This window comes from Oryctolagus cuniculus, chromosome 10 (genome assembly GCF_964237555.1).
Source record: "Oryctolagus cuniculus chromosome 10, mOryCun1.1, whole genome shotgun sequence".
NCBI classification, from domain to species: Eukaryota; Metazoa; Chordata; class Mammalia; order Lagomorpha; family Leporidae; genus Oryctolagus; species Oryctolagus cuniculus.
In genome coordinates, this window is record NC_091441.1 from 117,245,488 (window position 1) to 117,264,552 (window position 19,065).

A 19,065-nucleotide genomic window follows, 5' to 3' on the forward strand; every position below is an offset into this window, starting at 1 on the left:
TCCGCCTAGCGGCGCCGGCACACCAGGTTCTAGTCCCAGTCAGGGTGCCGGATTCTGTCCCGGTTGCCCCTCTTCCAGGCCAGCTCTCTGCTGTGGCCAGGGAGTGCAGTGGAGGATGGCCCAAGTGCTTGGGCCCTGTACCCCATGGGAGACCAGGAGAAACACCTGGCTCCTTGAAAAAACAAAACAAAACAAAAAACACCTGGCTCCTGCCTTTGGATCAGTGTGGTGCGGCGGCCATTGGAGGGTGAACCAACGGCAAATGGAGACCTTTCTCTCTGTCTCTCTCTCTCTCACTGTCCACTCTGCCTGTAAAAAAAAAAAAAAAAAAAAGAAAGAAAGAAAGTGGAGCCAATCCAAACACCCGTAAGTGGTGAATGGATAGTAACTGTGGTCTGTCCATACAGTGGGTGTTTTCAGTCTCAGGAAAGAATACAGTTCAGACACATGCTACGATATAAATGGGCATCATGTAACATGATGCCAAGTGAAAAGCCAGATACTATATGTGTGGTTCCATTTATGTGACATGTCCGGAACGGGCAAGTTCATGGAGACAGCAGATCCGTGGCTGCTTAGAGCTGGTGGCAAAGGGAGATGGGGGTCTGCTAGCTAAAGGGAACAGGTTCATTTTGAGGTGACAAGAATGTTCTGGAATTAGTAGTGATGGCTAAACATAATTGGAAATACACCGAGAAACAGTTATACACTTTGAGACATTTTAAGTGATGAATCTTATGTTTTATCTTAAAAAAGTGGGTCTCGTGGGAAAGTCAGCTGCAGTTTCCCCATCTGCAGAACAGTGCTCCCTCCTAGAGCTGTTGGGAAGGGGAGCCAAGATCAGCACGTAAAATAGATGGTGGCCTTACAATGAGGACAGGGAGGGTGGGTTTTGGGGCATAACGGGTCAAGCTGCTGTTTAGGATACCTGCATCCCACATCAGACAGAGTGCCAGTTTCAGTCCCTGCTGCTCCCCTTCCGATCCAGCTTCCTGCTGATGGGTCTGGAAAGGCAGCACATGATGGTCCAAGTACCTGGGTCTCTTATCTCCCAGGTATAGAATTTCTGGCTCTTGGCTGTGCCATGGTTCAGCCCTAGCTATTGCAGGAATCAGTAGATGGAAGAACCCTGTCTCTGTTTCTTCTGTCTCTCTCTGTTGCTCTGCCTTTCAAATAAATGAATAAATACATCTTACAAAAACTGAGTGAAATGAAAGCAAAACAGTTAAGTTCTGCTCAGACACTGCTTCCTCCAACAGCTTAACAGGCTTGAATGTAGGGCCCATTTTCTGCTCTTTTTCTTCTTTTTTTTGTGGGGTGAAGAGGCAGAGAGTTGGAGTTCACATCCTCTGATTTAGTCCTCAAATGCTTACAATGACCAAGGCCAGACACAGGAGCTGGAAAGGCAATCCAATTGGGTCAGGACCCAATTACTTGAGCCATCACTTGTGCCTTCCAGGGGCTGCATTAGCAAAAAGCTGGGGTTAGGAGCCAGAACTGGAACTTAAACCCAGGTACCCTGAAGTGGGATGTAACCATCTTAACTGCTACAAATGAATGACCACCCTGCATTCTCTGTTCTTTAAATTTTCAAGAGCCCAACACTTAGGCCATCATCAGCCACCTCCTAGGCTCATCAGCAGGAAGCTGGACTGGAAACGGAGTAGCCAAGACTCTAACCAGAACTGTGATGTGGGATGCTACTGTGCCAAGCAGTGGTTCATCTTGTTGCACCGTAGCACCCACACTGAGCGTGCTATGGTTTGAATGTCTTTGGCTTCTGAACTCATGCAGTTGTTTAATGATTCCCAGGGCAATAAGTTAATACTAAGAAGGTGGAAATTCAGTTATGTTTAGGTGGTGGGCCTAGTGGAAGAACCTTAGGTCACTGAGAACATGACCTCAGAAGGCATTTCTCACCAGATATTGGTTATAAAAGCTTGCCTGATAGTTGGGCCCAGCTGCTTTCTCTCTGCTTCCTGGCTAATCATGTGCTCTTTCCTCCACCTGCACTGTGTGCGCCCTCTTTGCACCTGATGCCCTGTGCTGTCCCAGGACTCAGCCAGCAAGAATGCCATCACCAGGTGTCATCACTGATCTTGGACTGTGAATCTCCAAAACCGTGAGCTGAAATAACCCTTCATTCTTTTTTTTTATATTTTTTTTATAATTTTTTTTTGACAGGCAGAGTGGACAGTGAGAGAGACAGAGAGAAAGGTCTTCCTTTGCCATTGGTTCACCCTCCAATGGCCGCCGCGATCCGATGGCAGGAGCCAGGAGCCAGGAGCCAGGAGCCAGGTGCTTTTCCTGGTCTCCCATGGGGTGCAGGGCCCAAGCACCTGGACCATCCTCCACTGCACTCCCTGGCCACAGCAGAGAGCTGGCCTGGAAGAGGGGCAACCGGGAAACAATCCGGCGCCCCAACCGGGACTAGAACCTGGTGTGCCGGCGCCGCTAGGCGGAGGATTAGCCTAGTGAGCCGCGGCGCCGGCCTCCTTCATTCTTAAGTAGTAGGGTGGGGTGGGAGGTGGGGCAGCAGGAGGCCAGGGAGGCTGGGGAGGAGGGAGTGAAGGGAACAGGCATAAAAGATGAGGTGGGGTGAGCACATTGAATCGGTCCATGTTTACAAATTGCTATAATGTCTGATAGAGAAGAAAGACCACCCTGGCTGCTGCCTGCACAGTGGGAGGGGCAGGGGAGGAAACAGCTTCCCGGCTGTTTCCACGGTCCCTGTGAGAGATGGCGATGGCTGCGACGACGTCGGTAGAGGTGGCAGTGATGAGAATTGTCCAGTCTTGAGCTGTCTTTGCTGATGGGGTGAAGAATAGGACGCTTGAGGGTCAGAGCCAGCAGAATTGCTGGTCCAGAGTCACCCAGTTTTGCGGCTGGGTGGATGGAAGTTGGGCTAAAATGCCACGTGGAGGCGAAAGTAGACACATTTGGTCTTTAGGGTCCTGGCTTCTTACAAAGAGGAAAATTTTGTACTGATAATAAGCAATTGTTTATACCAGAGAGACCCTGATGACTTGCTGTGAAAGTGGACCCTATCTGGGAAGTGCCAGTTTGGGTCACGTAGCACAGTTCTATGCACACTGAAGCCTCTGATTTCTTTCTGACCAGCAGTAGTGGTTACATCCGACAGAGGGACACAAATTAGGAATTCAGTGGCAGTTGCTCCTGTGAACCCAGGTGTCTGTCTGCCCGCCCTGCCTGTTCTCAAGGTACAGGAAAGTCACACAGTGCAGCCACTCCCCTGCCCAGCCCTCGCAGGCACCAGGACTGTTAGTCACTTCTCCCTTCAGGTTATGAGACAATTACCTCCGTGTCTGTAAATCATATGCTTGTTGTGCCATTTCTTGCTTTTCCAATTTAAGGTTGCATCTTTGGGTGCTGCCATGGTACTTGAAATTTAGCCCTATTTATTTATTTATTTATTTATTTGAAAGGCAGAATGACAGACACACAGATAGGGAGAGACAGAGACAGACAGAAAGAGATATCTTTTACTCACTGGTTCAGAAATGGGCTGAGGCCAGGCCAAAACCAGGAGCCAGCAACTCTGTTCGGGTCTCCCATGTAGGTAGCAGGGACCTGAATACTTGGGCCATCTTCCAATGCTTCCCAGGTAGCAGGGAGCTGGATTGGATGTGGAACAACCGGGACTCAAACAGACATCCAGTATGGATGTGGGTGGTGGCTCTTCAAATGCTGTTCTTAAAGGCCTAGGCCAGATATGGGAAAGATAGAAAACACAAGGAGCATGCACCTGCCTTTGAGGACAGACCCAAACTTGAATCCTGGTGGCGCCATTCTGTGGAAAGTTACCTTTGCTCTCTGCAATGGAGAGAGCCAGGAGCTAGGATCTCCATCTGGGTCTCCCATGTAGGTGGCAGGGACCCAAGTACCTGGACCATCTTCTGCTGCCTTCCCCAGCACATTAGCAGAGTTGGCTCAGAAGTGGAACAACTGGGACTCCAAGTTGCACTCCAGTATGGAATGTCCTCATCCCAACCTGCAGCCCCAAAGTTTAGCTTCCTGGTTTTCTATTTATTTATTTATTTTCAATTTTTTTTCTAAAGATTTCATTTGCTTCTTTGAGAGGTAGAGTTACAGACAGTGAGAGGAAGAGACAGAGAGAAAGGTCTTCCTTCTGCTGGTTCACTTCTCAAATGGCTGCAATGGCTGGAGCTGTGCTGATCTGAAGCCAGGAGCCAGGAGCTTCTTCCCAGTCTCTCACACAGGTGTAGGGGCCCAAGCACTTAGGCCATCTTCTACTGCTTCCCAGGCCATAGCAGAAAGCTGGATCAGAAGAGGAGCAGCCGGGATTAGAACCAGCACCCATATGGGATGCTGGTGCCACAGGCGGAGGATTAACCTACTGTGCAAAAATATGGAACGCTTCACGAATCTGCATGTCATCCTTGTGTAGGGGCCATCCTAATCTTCTTTGTATCGTTCCAATTTTAGTATATGTGCTGCTGAAGCGAGCACTTTTTTTTTTAAACATTTATTTACTTGAAAGTCAGAGTTATACAGAGAGAGAGGGAGAGACAGAGAGAGGAGCTTCCATCTGCTGGTTCACTCCCCAAATAGCTGCAATGGCCAGGATTGGGTCAGGCCAAAGTCAGGAGCTAGGAGATTCTTCTGGCTCTCCCAGGTGGGTGCTTTCCCCGGGCACTTTAGCAGGGAGCTGTATAGGAAGTAGAGCAGCCAGCGCCGCGGCTCACTAGGCTAATCCTCCGCCTAGCGGCGCCAGCACACCGGGTTCTAGTCCTGGTCGGGGTGCTGGATTCTGTCCCGGTTGCCCCTCTTCCAGGCCAGCCCTCTGCTATGGCCAGGGAGTGCAGTGGAGGATGGCCCAAGTGCTTGGGCCCAGCACCCCATGGGAGACCAGGAGAAGTACCTGGCTCCTGCCATCGGATCAGCGAGGTGTGCCGCGGCGGCCATTGGAGGGTGAACCAACGGCAAAGGAAGCAAAGGAAGACCTTTCTCTCTGTCTCTCTTTCTCTCACTGTCCACTCTGCCTGTAAAAAAAAAAAAAAAAAAAAAAAAAAAAAAAAAAAAAAGGAAGTAGAGCAGCCAGGACTCGGACCAGTGCCCGTATGGGATGCCGGAGTCATAGGTGGTGGCTTAACCTGCTGTGCCTCAGTGCCGACCCACATGTAGTTTCTTAAATTACCACCTTCCTGTTTCCGTCCTCCTTTTCCTGCAGTTACAGTTTGTTTCTTTACATTACATTTACCGTTGTACGTTTAAGTGGTACAGTAGCCATCCTGTTCTGCTGTGTACATACGGCGTCTCTTTATCCCCCATACTGTAAGGTGAGGGTTTCCTTAACACTCCCAGCCTTCCGTGTGCCTTCCAGTCTGTTTTGTCACAAGAAGATCTACCTGGTTGGCCGCATTCCTCTGGGGATGGAACTGAAAGTAGGGGTGTCCTTGTGCCTGCCTCTCACTCAACAAGCTGCTGAAACTACATCTGTCCCAAAGACAGAGTTTTGAGAGCTCATTGGGAAATGGGAGATGTGTCTGCTATCCTTTTAATGAAATGATAGCCTAGGAGTCCAGGAACCCTTAACCCAAAGGACTTTAGTCCTGCTGGGAGTTAACAACCCGAGGGGAAAACAACCAGCTTTGGCCCCGCCCTGAACAAACAGAGGTTGGTTTGCTTTTCCCATGCACTTGTGAGCCACAGCCTATAAAACTTCTTCAGTAACAGAACCCCTGTGAGAGCTCCAGGTGGAATTAGTGACATCACAGTGAGTCTTCAGGAGAATGTTTGGGAACTTTATTGTTCTCCTGAATTACCTACTGATAAGTAGGTTGACTTAACAGCAACTGTGTGTTTGGAAAGGAAGTGTGTCTCTGTTGTAATTGAGATTGAAGAGCAGGTCATCCGCAGGGAGGCGGAACACCCCTGCCACCTAGTGGTCACTCGTGGTGTGACACTGCAGCATTTTCCAAGAGCAGCAAACAGGACCGGACTGGACAAATCCAGCGAGCGATCTGGCTCAGAGAAACTTTATTTCTTTTCCCCTTTGTGTCATCCTTTGTGTCATCAGAACTAAAAGAACACTGACAAGGGAGGGTGTTGCAGGTGAACAAGAGCAGCCACGACGTCTCTGGGAGGAAGCGGCGGCCGCAGAGGAAGCAGGAAGCTCTGCAAGCCGAGGCAAGGGCAGCAGGGGGCTGTGGTCCCTGCGGGCACCACCCTGTTCAAGTGAAGCACAGCAGCAGCCGGGTTGAGGGTCAGTGAAGACAGAGCCCCGCAGGCTCGGGCTCACTGGACAGCAGCAGCGCTGGAGGCCACGGCTTCCCCACAAGCTCAGCAGGCGCCTTGGAACAGCGGTAGTAATCCACGTTTATGAGTGCAGAGCGCATGCAGGCATGCAGGCGTCCGCATCTGCGGAATCTGGTTCCAGGATCCACCCCCGATCCTTCCGCCGAGGAAACCGAGATCCAGGAATGCTCAAGTGCCTTATAAAAACGGGGTCATACTTGCATGTCGCCTGTCACTGCCTCCCATGGGTGCCTTTAACTCAAGACCTAGTACAATGTGACCGCTTTGTAAGTGTTGTGCTGTGTTGTTTAAGGAATAATAATGAGGAAGAAGTCTGAACATGTTCAGTGCAGATGGAATTTTTAAAAAAAGAAAACCATTTTCCGTCTGGCAAATGTGGAGCCTTCCCTTGCACAGGCCACTGATACTAGGCCCAGGCAGCGCTTCCTGCGTCCTCACAGGCCTGTGGGTGCCGCGTTGTTGTCAGTCCCATTCAACGCTGATGAACACTAGCTTACCAGCCCTTGTATTAGGATTGCCAGTAAGGATCCCTTCACTTACTCATCTTTTCTTAGGCCCCTTTCATTGGAATAAGCTGGGAGAAGCAAGAATTAGGTGTGTGTATGTACATACTTATTCCAAATATGTCTTTTATTTTTTTAAAAGATTTGTTTATTTGGAAGGCATAATGATAGAAAGAGAGAGACATATTGAGATCTTCCATTTGCTGGGTCCCTTCTCAAATGGCTGGAGTAGTCATGACTGGGCCAGGCTGAAGCTGGAAGCCAGGAGCTTCGTCCAGGTCTCCCGTGTGGGTGTCACGGCCCCAAGGACTTGGGCCATCTTCTACTGTGTTCCCAGGTGCGTTAGCAGGGAGCTGGATCAAAGGCAGAGCAGGCAGGACTCGAACCTGCACTCCAGAGGCTTAACTTGCTGCACCATGATGGTGGCCCTTACATTTTTACTAACAGAGAAGATTGTTGGGTGTTTATTTAGCAAGGCTTTGTTAGCATTTTGAATGGTCACCTCCATCTGAGATACCCTGGAGGACTATTTCTTTAAACTGCTTACTAAGCAATCAGTTCTGGTGGGACCTTCCAAGCTTTTGTTCTGGTGGGATGGAGGCAGGGACAGACTCATCCTTTTAATCTAGCATCTCAGGACCCTAGGATGCTGGTGCTTTATCCCAGCCTTCATTCTTTTACCCCCTTCCATGAAGTCTCTCTATCCATACGTACCCTTGCCCTTCTCTCCTTCCCTTTCTTACCTCTTTTCTTTATTGTGATCATTAAGTGAGATCTTCCCTACTGACAGGTAAGCTCCAGGAAGGAGGGCATGCTGTTTGCTCAGGACAGTGCCCAGCACACAGAAGGAGTACAGTGTGTGTGTGTGTGTGTTGCATACAGTGAGTAATGCATGTGGAGCACTTTGCACGGTGTCCAGCATAGGCTAAATGATGCTCAGTAGACGCAAGCTGTGACAGATGAGTTCTGAAACACGAGATTGTTCACATTTCTCTCTTAAAATGTTTGATTATTTTTAGTCTCTCTCCCTGCTTCCCCTTCTCTGCCTCTTTGTTCTGTTTCATCTTCGGTTGTCATTACATACTCTCTTTACTGTCATCTGCCAGGGCCCCTCATAGGTATTATTGTGCCCTACTTCAGAGGATGTGCAGAGAAAGGGCTCTGGAGCCTTGATCTTGGGTGAAATGGGTCTATGTGTGATCCTTAACCAGCGTAGGACTGCACACAACATTCTGATGTTGAGGGGAGGCTAATTCTAGTGCTACTGAATGTTTTAACCAGGAGCCTAGATGATTGAAAATGACAAGCTTATTAAGTTATGTCCTAACAAATGCCTGACTGCACATGTCTGTGAGCGCGTGGGTGTTTTCATGCCTGCTGGTGAGTAATCAGGCTCCTCTTGGCAGTAGAAATGTGAGCAGAGTCAAGTGGGACTGATTCAGCCTGTTTTCTCCTTTCTCTACACCAAGGAGTGGAAATGTACCATCATGCTGTCCAAAGGTTCTTTCTCAGGCTGGTAGGGTTACAGAATCCTTGCGGAAATGCAAGCTGAGATGGTGGAAATCAGATTCCCAAGGCCCTTCATGGCTTGTCCAGGTAAATCCCATGCATTTTAAAAAGTCTGACTTCCCAGGGCTAGATGGGAGAACAAGAAGCTTCGAACCTGTCAGCAGAACCAGTTTAAAGCTGTCTCCATTTCCTGGGGCTACCGCTCCACCACCTCTTTCCTGCCGGTTGCCATTCAGTCGATCAGGAGTGTTCTGCTCTGCAGGCCACTGGCTGAGGTCCTTAGGCCCGAGCGGAGCAGCCTCACTCTGGTTCTCAATGCAGCCTTGCTTGGGTTTCGTTTCTGCTCACAGGTAGCTCAGGCCTCTTAGCCCTGCTGAAGTTTAACAGAGACCGTGTATGGTCTTCTCCCTACCCATCAGCACCATTTTTTTTTAAGATTTATTTATTTATTTGAAAGGCAAAATTACAGATGGAGAGGAGAGACAGAAAGGTCTTCCATCTGCTGGTTCACTCCCCAAATGGCTGTAACGGCTGGAGCTTTGCCGATCCGAAGCCAGGAGTTAAGAGCTTCTTCCAGGTCTCCCATGTGGTGGGTGCATGGGCCCAGATGCTTGGGCCATCTTCCACTGCTTCCCCAGCCATAGCAGAGAGCTGGATTGGAAATAGAGCAGCCAGGACTTGAACTGGCGCCTATAGGGGATGCTGGTGCTGCAGACCTGGCCTTTTTCCCTATCTATCAGTGCCGTGTTTTAAAAATTGGAAGTTGGGAGGAAAAAGAGTCTTTGAGCTTCTCTGTCCTTTCCCTTCAGGGTTTCTTTTAGCTGCTCTGTTCTCGTTCCTCTCTTCAAACATCTGATTCGTATATGGTGATAATTTTCAAGCCTCTTTACTAATTAACTCACTTAGTACACCTAGTAAATCACTCTAGATTCAGGTAGGGAGATTCTGAGGCACTCACACCATTCATTCTTCTTTTTAAAGATTTGTTTATTATTATTATTATTATTATTATTGACAGGCAGAGTGGACAGTGAGAGAGACAGAGAGAAAGGTCTTCCTTTTGCCGTTGGTTCACCCTCCAATGGCCGCCGCAGCCGGCGCACCGCGCTGATCCGATGGCAGGAGCCAGGTGCTTCTCCTGGTCTCCCATGGGGTGCAGGGCCCAAGCACTTGGGCCATCCTCCACTGCACTCCCGGGCCACAGCAGAGAGCTGGCCTGGAAGAGGGGCAACCGGGACAGAATCCGGCGCCCCGACCGGGACTAGAACCCGGGGTGCCGGCGCCGCAAGGCGGAGGATTAGCCTAGTGAGCCGCAGCGCCGGCCGTTGTTTATTTATTTGAAAGGTGCAGTGACAGAGAAATCTTCCATCCACTGGTTCGCTTCTCAAATACCTGCAATATCTGGGGTTAGGCCAGGCTGAAGCCAGGACCCAGGAACACCATCAGGCCTCTCATGTTGGTAGCAGAAACCCAAGTACTTGGATCATCATCTGCTATCTGCCAGGCACATTCGCAGAGAGCTGGATCAGAAGCATAGAGTAGCCCAGACTTGAACCGGCACTCTGATAGGAAATGCAGGCATCTCAGACACAGCTCAATCCTCTGTGCCTCAATGTCTGCCCCAGACCATTTGTTCTTGGACATCCTTCCTTAATTGGGCCAAAAAAACCCAAAAAAAACAACAAAAAAAAAAACCAGGAAAATGGTTTCATCCATGCTACTTCCCATGGGGAAGAATTTAGTGGTAGCAAAGGTGACAAAGGAACAAAATAACAATCAAAAATGGAACACCATGGCACTTATGCATGAATGAAATGATCAAAATAGAAAAGCAGTGTTATTTGTCACTTGAAATAACACATGCAAGAAGGGCTATAAATGAAACTGAAAACACTATGAAGTATTAAATAAAAAGGCTTTCTGGAAATTGTGGAAACTCCAGCGACCTCTGTTCTCACGTGTCAGCAGGAATGCACATCAATGCCAAAGTTTCTGTGGAAGCCAAAGCTTTGAATAATTGGTAGTGCTGTACTGTTTTTTTTTTTTTGAGTGTGTGTGTGTGTGAATATAAAATTTTAATTACAGTTAATAATTAATGAAGGAGGCTATTAAGTACTTAGTAAAAATGAAAGTCCCTCACCTTGCATGGCACTTGCTCTACTACTTGAAGAAAGAGCTGGCATTTTCATGTTGTTTTTAAATAATTTTAATTTATTTAATTTATTTGAAAGGCAGAGAGCAGGAAGAGAGAGAGAGTGTGTTTGTCAGAGAATGTCAGAGAGACAAAGAGAGATCTTCCACCCTCTGGTTCACTCCCCGAATACCCACAACAGGCAGGACTGGGCCAGGCCCAAGCCTGGAGACAGAAACTCAGTCTGGATGTCTCCCATATGGGTGGCAGTAACCTGAGTCCTTGAGCCATCGTCTGCGCATTAGCAGGAAGCCTGAACAGAGAGCAGAGCTGGGCTTTGAATCCTTGTACTCTAATATAGGATATGTGCATCCCAGGCAGGGGCTTACCATGGCACCAAGCACTCGTCAGAAGGCTTCCATTTTTAAATCTCTGCATGCTTCGTGTGGAAGGTTCTGGTGGGCCGTGGTTGTGCTTGGGAACGCTAGCCTAAATGGCAGTGACAGCGTTGCTTCTGAGCCCGTGTGCTCCTCCAGGGCTTTGAAAGACAGGCTGATCTGTGCGTTTAAATGACCATGCTACTGGCAGAAGGATGATCACCGGGTAGTACTCTTCCGGAGGGAGACTCGGTAACAGTGTCCGTCTTGGAGAGGTGCATCCTTATCAGCCTGGAAATTCCACTCCCAAAGAAAAAGTTATAACAAAAGTACATGAAAAAGGTATTTATCACAGTGCATTTTTTTAAATTGGGCATTTAGAAAGAAACCTAAAAGCTCCAGTAATAGAAGATTATTTCAGCAAGTGATGGTATTTGCATCCAATCAGGTACTGTGTTTTCATTGTCAGAGATGACAACAAAGAGACTACTGACAGGAAAATTGTTCACCAACACCATTTTTTTTTTTTAAAGATTTATTTATTTGGAGCGAGAATTAGAGAAAGGGAGGGAAAGACACAGGGAGGTCTTCCATCTGCTGATTCACTTCTGGAATGACCACAACAGCCCTGGCAGCCTGAAGGTTCATCCGGATCTCCCACATGGGTGCAGAGCCCCAAGCACTTTGGCTGTCTTCCACTGCTTTTCCAGGCACGTCAGCAGGGTGCTGGATCGGAAGTAGAGCAGCAGGGACTTGAATGGACATGCCCGTATGGGATGACGGCACTGCCGGAAGTGGCCCCATCTGCTATACCACAACACTGGCCCCCACAATACTAATTCTTGAAAGTAGGATCTATCACAGAACTCATAATCCAAGGGAATATTCATGGAACATGGCTGGCAGATGGCTGGCACATGGAACATGGCATGAATATTCCCTTGGAATATTCACAGAACATGGCACATGGTATGTAATGTAATGCTCAAAGTCTTTTTTTAATTCTCAGTACAATAAGTGCATATTATTTCTTTGAAAACAAAAAAGCATTTACACACACTTGAAGTGAAGATCACTCTGGTGGCAGTAAGAACATGAGGAATGAGCAAGAGGTTTATTTTGGACGTTCAGGCAAAGACGATGTGAGAGAGAACCAAGGTCCTGGTGGAGCAGAGGGGAAGAAGGGGCTCGTTTCCAGCATGGTCAGCAGTCCCGTGAGAACCCTAAACACACCCCACACCTTCAAGTCAGCAATGGTCTTTGAAGCCAACGTGACTCATCCGCATCATTGCAGTTCCTTCCAGACTCACTTAAAGGAACTCCGAGCCAACTCTGAGGACAGCATTTGGTTTTCTGGCTGGTCTAGCTGAGTTCATGGAAGTGCAGTTCACTGGGACAGAGAATGTAGGAGGAGGCCCGAGGCTGTGGAGGGAGATGATGGATGCAGTTTTGGGCATGTGTAGGTTGAGGAGCTTGTGGGGCCTGTGCAAAGCTGTGGTCTGTGTTCAGGGTTCTGGTCAATAGGAATAGCATCGGAAATCATCAATACACACAGAAGCTTCCAAAAGGATATGTGAAACTCCCATCTTTTAATTCTGTTTTCCACAAAGTTTTTGAAGGCCCTGCACATGGGTGATTGTTAAAAAGCTTCCCAGCTTTGGTCCCTGCTCAATGTCCAGGGCTCTGGTTAAGGCTAGCAGCTCTGCCCATTGTGCTGACCAGCCCACTGGGAGGGCCTTGATTCTGTTGTTTCTGTGTCCACCACATACCCTGGTGGGAAAACTCCCTTCCTTCAAACAGGCACCAGAGACTTGGGAGGATCCAGTTTATTATGCCTGTGGGCTCAGCTGGAATCATTTCCCGAGAGCTGAGCAACAGTCCCAATTTTCTTACCATATACACAGGTTCATCAGCATCATGCCTTAGCTGTGGTGGGTTTACATTGCAGCCTGCATGACTCAGGACCACACTGCCAGTGGTCAGTATGCTTGTGAAAGAGATACCGCGGCAGATTCATTAGGACAGATGTATGACTGGAGTTTACAGAAGCAGAGCTTAGGACGTCGTCCCTCCCTAGATCACAGTGGCAACTGTTTCAGTGGTTAACTGCAAGCAGCCACTTTTCAAGGTTTGTGTTGGTGGTGGTGGTGGGGGGTCCGCCTTTCTTTCTTTGTCTCTGGTTGTGGCTGTATTTCCTCCACACAAACTTCATGTGTTTCATACTACAACTTCAGGAATATAGTGATTCTTCCTGCCACACCCACCCTCCCACCCCTCCTCCCAGGACTTTGGTCTTATAAGAGGACAGTTCCCCACCCTCCTTTATTTTTTTTTTAAAGATTTATTTTATTTGAAAGATTGAGTTAAAGAGTGAGGTAGAGTGAAAGAGAGAGCGAGAGCGAGAGAGAGAGAGAGAGAGAGGTATTTCATCCACTGGTTCATTCCCCAAATGACTGCAATGGCCAGAGCTGAGCTGATCCGAAGCCAGGAGCCTGGAGCTTCTTCTAGGTCTCCCACGCAGGTGCGGGGGCCCAAGGTCTTGGGCCATGCTTTGCTGCTTTCCCAGGCCATAGCAGAGAGCTGGATCAGAAGTGGAGCAGCCGGGACTCAAACCGGTGCCCACGTGGAATGCTGGCACTGCAGGCCGTGGCTTTAACCTGCTGTGCCTCAGCACCGGCCCCTACCCCCTTCCTTTATGAGAACACTTGCCTTCTGAAAACTGAGAAGAGGGCCCTCACTAGAACCCAAGAATATGAGCACCCAGATCTCACACTTCCCGCCTCCAGAATTCTGGGGCAGTGAATGTCTTGTTCAGCAGCTCAGTCTGTGGACATTTGGTTATGACAGCCCAAGCTGCCTAAGGCACCAGCTGGCCAGGATTTGTGGAGATTTTCTTTTGGCCCCACTGTCTCTTCTAACGGTCCAATCTTTTTTTTTTTTTTTTTTTTTTTTAAGGAACTCTCCTATCTACCACGCAGGGTAGTGGAACCTGACTGTGGGCCCAGTGTGGCATCTCTTCCATGGGGCCCTTGCATATCAAGGAACAGGCTGGGTACCAGTTCCATTGTTCCTAATCCTTCCTCCCAACCCTGGCTAAGAAAACCATTGAGTGTGGGTTTGCTCAGAGCAGGGGATGGACCACTAGGCTGTCTGCAGCCTTAGGTGTCATCTGTGACTTGGAATCCTCACTTACCCCCAAGTAGTGAAATAAAAGACATTAAAGGGAGGGCTGTAGGTCTCCAGCTCAGAATTTTGGTTCCTGGGTTTTATAAAACAAGGTGAATGTCAGAGTGAACAAAGCTCAGACTCCTGGAAGGAATGAGGCAGCTCCACTCTAGCCCTCTGTTAGGCTAACTTCATTTGGAGCCCCAAATGGAAGCCATACGAATATCCCTATCATTTTGCATCTGTCACTTTATTATTATTGGGTTTCCATCTGCACGCTCCGAAGCAGGAGGGGGGAAGAGAAGACAGAGGGAAATAATGAATTCTTCAGAGAAATAGTGCCAGATATTAAATTCACAAGCAAAATGGGTTGAAAAGAATGAGGCAGAGATGACAGAAGCGTGAAAGCAGCGAGTGTGACACTGGAGACAGTCTCTGGGAAGCGCTGGTGACATCGTGAGTGTCTTCAGAGTGCCTGTCAGTCCCACCAGCACGATTGAGCTCCTGACCTGCGTTTCCCTCGCTGCTCTCCGTTCCATCCCCTCTCGTTTCCGTGTGTCTTGCCCTTGTAGTCATTTACAGAATGCAAGCTGATGACCCATGGTGAGATTTTCCTTTCCTTTGGTGATAATGATCCTGTCACCCCAGGTTCCTACTTCAGTGTAGTGTGAAGAGCCTTAGGCTGATTGATGGAGATGAGTGGGCGAACGAGATGAGGATTATACTCCAGGGCCCATTCATCTTGCTGTCCCAGAGGACCGAAGCTGGGAAACATCTGACAGCCCTGCATTCTTGGGGTCAGCTTGAAATGCAGGGTGCCAACTATCAGTCCCTACCTCAGATGCATTTTATTTGCAATTAGTTGCCATAGTTTAAATATTAGGATATTTCCTTTTCTCTCTCTTTTTAAAAATGATTTATTTATTTACTTGAAAGGCACAGCATCAGAGCAGGTGGGGGGGAGAGGGAAAGAAGAAGAAGAAGGAGAAGAATAAGAGGAAGAAGAGGAAGAAGAGAGAGCTAGATCTCCCATCTGCTGGTTCTCCCTCCAAATAGTTGCAACAGTGAAGGCTTGGCCAGGCCAAGGCCAGGAACTCCATCTGGGTTTCTCACACGGGTGGAGGAGCCCAGTGCTTGCGCCATCATCTGCATCCTTCAGGGATGCATTAGCAGGAAGCTGGATTGGAAGCAGAGCAGCAAGTACTCAAATGGTGCCCCGATATGGGATGCTGGTGTCCCAAGTGATGGCTTAACTTGTGCCACAATGCCACCCTGCCTGTTCCTCTCTCTCTCTCTTTTTTAAGTGCTTAGGAATATATGCAGAACTATACAGCTTTACAGTTAAAACTTCATTCACTTCATAATTGCAACTCTACGAACCTGGTGATTCTTCCCACAGTCCCACAGTGCCTACCCTCCCACCCCTCTTCCTCCTTCCTCTCTATTACCACTTTTTTTTTTTTTTTTTACTGAGATCTGTTTTCAGTTGACTTTATACATGTATGATTAACTCTTTTCTCAAGTAGAGAGTTCAACAAATAGTATTAAAACAACAACAACAACAACAACAAAAAAAACCTGTTCCTCAACAGTCAAGACAAGGGCTATTGAAGTCATTGCTTCTCCAGTCAAGACAAGGGCTATTGAAGTCAGTGCTTTTCCAAGTGTCATTTCACTTCTACAGATTGCCTTCTATTCAGCCTGCCTGTTTCTGTTTAAAAACTGGAAGAATGCTGGACCCGATCTCAGCCTGGAACCACTGGTAGATGCTGTGTGAGTGAGTCACTGCCCTTTAGTGCGGACATGAGCTCGCCGCTGTCTCCACTGTACACGCACTCACGTTGGCCAGCACAAGCTGGAGTTTGTATTCCTTGGTCAGTAGGTTAGAAACTAGGATTTATTGAATGCCTGAACCACCTTGTAATTTACATGTTTTAAAAATCTCCTTTGATTTCCTAAGAAGAACTCAGATTTAAACTCCATGACTAGAGGGACCATTGTAAGAAAAAGGGGTGCAGATTGGTGCCTCCTCGCAGGGACACCAAATGTGAGAAACAGGGCGCAGAACAGAGCAGAGACAGAATACAAACTCACAGCCAAAGACAGTAAACTCGCAGAGGTCGACCAACTTCAAGCCTGCACACAGATCGTGGGGGGCCAGACCCCAGGAGATGGGCTTTTTTATATTTTAGGTGGGCTTGGGGTGGAGGTGGGGGTCAGTGGGTAGAGGTGAGTTTTCCCATGCAGGTGTTTCAAGTTTGGCCTGCAGGTTTCCAAACCTGGGGAAGAATGCAGGAAGTGGGGTGGGAACAGTGGGGTGTGAGACTGAATTGGGATTGAGGGACAAGGGGTAAATTCTATCTACCTTTTGGGGAATGAGCTAGAACGGCTGAGGCCTATGTCCTTGTTCCATCAGTCTTGTCTCTGGGTGTGGATAAGGAGATGGGGCACTGGTTTCTTTCTGGCTACTTCTGCTGACACAGGATGTAGACGTGGGGCGGGATCTGAGGGAGGATCTATACTTGGGATTGAATTGATTGACGGAGAGCACTCTTGTGTTGCTCCTGTGAGATGGCTTGAGGTAGAGCAGTCAATCGTTCCTGCAAGAACCTTTGGGATAAGTTAATTATGCGTGGTAGGAATAGGAGCACTATGATTATGGGGATAAAAGGCTTGCCCATGGCAGAAAAGATGGTCAAAATGAGGCAGTGTTGTCTTGGGAATAGCTCTGATTAGCGTTCGTTTTTTTTTTGTTTTGTTTTGTTTTGTTTTTTGTTTTGACAGGCAGAGTGGACAGTGAGAGAGAGAGAGACAGAGAGAAAGGTCTTCCTTTGCCGTTGGTTCACCCTCCAATGGCTGCCGCAGCCGGCATGCTGCGGCCGGCGCACCGCACTGATCCGATGGCAGGAGCCAGGTGCTTCTCCTGGTCTCCCATGTGGGTGCAGAGCCCAAGCACTTGGGCCATCCTCCACTGCACTCCCGGGCCATAGCAGAGAGCTGGCCTGGAAGGGGGGCAACCGGGACAGAATCCGGTGCCTGGACCGGGACTAGAACCCGGTGTGCTGGCACCACAGGCGGAGGATTAGCCTATTGAGCCGCGGCACCGGCCCTGATTAGCATGTTTTTAAAATGCCTTTGATGTCATCTCTTACCACAACTGATTTATTGGTGTGAAAGCAACATTCTTCACCCAAGAAGAGGTGAAGTCCTCCTCTCCTGGCCATGAGGAGGTCTAGTCCCCAGCAGTTCTGGAGAACTACTGCTGCCAATGGATCCCTCTGATCCTGGAGGGGAGACAGTGGCTGTGCTAGGTCATTTCTATTCTCTCTGAGACTGAGAGATAAACCTTCAATAGGAAGTATAAACAGAAGGTGGAAAAGCACATCTGTGTAGGTGTGAAGTCAGAGATCTCCCTGTAGCCAGCAATCTGAGATGAGATTGGGAAGGTGGACTGGAGAGATGAAGAATTATTTGGAGAACTCGTGGAATTCAGGAATCGTCAGGGACGCGAGGCGGCTCCTCCGGTATTGCAGGGTGCCGTGTCAACCTCAGAGAGGTGGGTCCTGTGGGAGTAGACTTATATGAGGGAGATGTTACTAGTTTTAGTGAAGTAAAATGTACCTGGGAGGTGCCCCTGAGTGTGGCAGCGGTGGGGGTAGTTAATATCACCTGGTAGGTAGGGCCTGCTCCATTTTGGCTTTAGAGCAGCCTCATTTTGTTTTGATGAACCCAGTCAGCGGGTTGAAAGGTGGGAGGGTAGTTGAGAGGTAGAGTGGCTGTTTGGGTAGATGTGTGTCTGCGTAGGCCCATAAGTGAGAGCGCGGCGAGTTCATATTCTGTCTCCTCTGTTCTGCATCCTTTTTCTTACATTTGGTGCGTGTGTGAGGTGGCACCAATCTGTGCCTCTTCTCCTTACAGCCATGCCTGCTTCTATAAGCACTGTGAGAAGCCTCAACGCTTACATATCCAGGGTGCATGACAGGGGTACACGGGTGTTTGTTAAAGAAACGTGTGTGTGAGTGAATGAATGAAGCAGTTGTTTTACCCCATTAAAATTCTTCTTATCATGTGTTGTATTTATTTGAAAGGTAAGGGACAGGCTGGCACCACGGCTCAACAGGCTAATCCTTTGCCTAGCGGCGCCGGTACACCTGGTTCTAGTCCCGGTCGGGGCGCCGGATTCTGTCCCGGTTGCCCCTCTTCCAGGCCAGCTCTCTGCTGTGGCCCGGGAGTGCAGTGGAGGATGGCCCAGGTGCTTGGGCCCTGCACCCCATGGGAGACCAGGAGAAGCACCTGGCTCCTGCCTTCGGATCAGTGCGGTGCGCCGGCTGCAGCGTGCCGGCCGTGGCGGCCATTGGAGGGTGAACCAACAGCAAAGGAAGACCTTTCTCTCTGTCTCTCTCTCTCTCACTGTCCACTCTGTCTGTCAAAAAAAAAAAAAAAAAAAAAAAGAAAGAAAGAAAGAAAAGAAAGGTAAGGGACAGATATGAAGTAGGGGCAGGCATACAGGCTAGAATTAATTAGATTTGTGAACTGGAAGACCACGCCTTCGCCATACCCCTCTGTGACCTCATGCCTCTACCTGATGCCTTTGCCAGGACCCTGTATGGCCTCATTCCCCTACCTGGCCACACCTGGGTGCCCACCAGCCAATCAGGTTAGTTAACCACTCCCCTTTGGAAGTGGGTTAAAAGCCAGACACGTGTGACCAGCGGGCTCTTCTCCTCTTGTCAGGAAGGGGCTTGCTGTAGTCCCGCGCCTCCAGGGCGCATGGCCTTCGGGCCATGTGCTCTAGGCTTCCTGGCCCAGATACAGGCCTAGATGCTCATCACGTGGCTGGTTCCTGGTGCTTGGTATGAACCCCTATTTACCTCTCTTAAATAAAGCTCTCACTCTCCTATGCATCTTTCTCACTAAATAAAAGCTTAAAATGTACCATGCTGCCTTGTTTATCTGTGCCGGTATTTCGAATTCTCTAAATATTAGGCAAGAACCCTCTTGGGCTTATTAATATTGGGAATTTAGTAATAAGCCCGTGGTGAAATTGTATGGCACCCCAAATTCCGGTAGCACATGTGGC

At 48.7% G+C, this 19,065-nt stretch overlaps 1 protein-coding gene and 1 non-coding gene across 2 annotated transcripts in view; one reads left to right on the plus strand and one right to left on the minus strand.

Annotated features, from left to right (window-relative positions):
- The window catches only part of SRGAP3 (SLIT-ROBO Rho GTPase activating protein 3), a 331,270-nt gene that overhangs the window by 1,791 nt on the left and 310,414 nt on the right, over positions 1–19,065 (plus strand). Inside the window, exon 2 of the mRNA XM_070051217.1 lies at positions 2,056–2,122. The gene's annotated coding sequence lies outside the window, so the exon portion shown is untranslated. The remainder of the gene's footprint in view (positions 1–2,055; positions 2,123–19,065) is intronic.
- Positions 4,385–4,491, minus strand: LOC127487233 (U6 spliceosomal RNA). The gene has a single exon (XR_007913838.2). It is a non-coding gene; the product is annotated as a U6 spliceosomal RNA (small nuclear RNA).